This window comes from Lepus europaeus, chromosome 13 (genome assembly GCF_033115175.1).
Source record: "Lepus europaeus isolate LE1 chromosome 13, mLepTim1.pri, whole genome shotgun sequence".
NCBI lineage: Eukaryota > Metazoa > Chordata > Mammalia > Lagomorpha > Leporidae > Lepus > Lepus europaeus.
In genome coordinates this window covers 22008174-22009836 of record NC_084839.1, presented here as the reverse complement: position 1 = coordinate 22009836, position 1663 = coordinate 22008174, and positions in this window count along the sequence as shown.

Below are 1663 nucleotides of genomic sequence, written 5' to 3'. Positions count from 1 at the left end.
ATGGGATCCTGGCATTGCAGGCAGCAGCTTTACCCACTATGCCACAGCCCGGCCCCACCACGGTGTTTCTTCCCCAAGGGGCCCGTTCCCGCCGAGGCCTCGGATCCCTAGGCACCCACACCTCACTTCCATTCCGTCTGTGACAAGCGTCTTCCTTGCCCCAAATTCAGCCTTTTGGGCCTCAGTTTCCCCATCCAGGCTGCCGCCTCTCTCTGCTCTGTGGTCAGCACAGCCTGACTGGAGGTCTGAGGATTCTAGGGACAGCCGCGTCGTGGTCCAGGACATCGTGGTCCAGGATGTGCGGGTTGGGAGCAAGCTGCTCAGGTCCCTGAGCCCCGGCTGCCCCACACGGTGAACAGTGCCGGGAAGTGGGGAGCCGCCCTGCTGCTGCTGCTGTGCCAGCGAGCCCAGGCTGTGGCAGGGCTGAGGGGACACTGGGGACGCTACTGCTTCTGAGATGGGGTAGGAGGGCCGGCAGGCTCTGGACCTGGCACCTGCAAGATGGGGACAGACCGTCAAACAAGCCCAGCCCGAGGCAGCCCAGCACACAGCGTGGGGTGAGGGATGGGGGATGTCTTTTCTGGGCTCGGCCCAGGAGGGACGGGAAAACAGCGCCCCAGGGTGGGGCCCCGAGGCTGTGGAGCACAGGGAAGCCCAGGAAGAGAGGCCCCTGGGGAGGGCTCACACTCACACACACTTGCACAAGTGGCATCACAAACACACACATGCCATAGACTCATGCAACATGTCACATCACACACATGCGTTGTCACGTCATGCTCACAAGCACACATGGCATCACAAACATGCACGTGTATCACGCACTCATGCTCACGTTCACACACACTTGCATCACAAATACGGCACACATGTTGTCATACATGCATGCAACATGTACACACGCTGTCACATCACACTCTCCAGCCCTCCTGTGGGAAGTTCCACTTTCTGCATGGCTCCTGGGAGGGGCAGGCAGGATGGAGCCTCCTGACCAAGGCAGTGACTGCCTTGGGCACAAACCCTAGTACCCGCTGGTATTTGTGCCTTCTCGATGCCTTCCGGGCCTGCACCCCATCCCCTGGAATGATTCCCCAATTAAACGGGTTGCACACGCGCTCTCCTGGAGCTGGCACCAGGGGAACTGTCTCCTCCCACCTCTCTCCCCCAGGACGCCAGAGGTCTGCTCTGATCTATTGTTTGCTGGATTCAGGAGTCACCACTTTCCCCAGGGGACCCCATCTCTCTTGTTTACCCAATAACAAGGAATTCCCAGCAATCATCTGGAGAGCCTGGAGCGAACAAGCAAAGAGCTGCCTTCTGCAATGACATCTCCCCTTTGTGAAGATGCTGGGAGAGGGTGGGCACCGGGGCACCCTAGGCTTCTACCCGAGCCTGCGATTCTGTTTTCCCTGAAGGACTTGCATCAGAGGCAAGTCACCCTCTCACCTTCCACTCAGGGTCTCCAGCTCTGTGTGTGTGTGTGCGTGTGTGTGTTAAATGTAAACGTGTGGAGTCTTTTGCTTACAGAAGCAAAGCACGCCAGTTGCCCAGTTTACAGCAACACAAAACACACAGCGTGGAACACTCAGTGCGCCTGCCCTGTGAGCCCACCCTTTCCTCTGGAAAGCAATCCTGGATTACTCTGGGGCAGGGCATTTTCAGG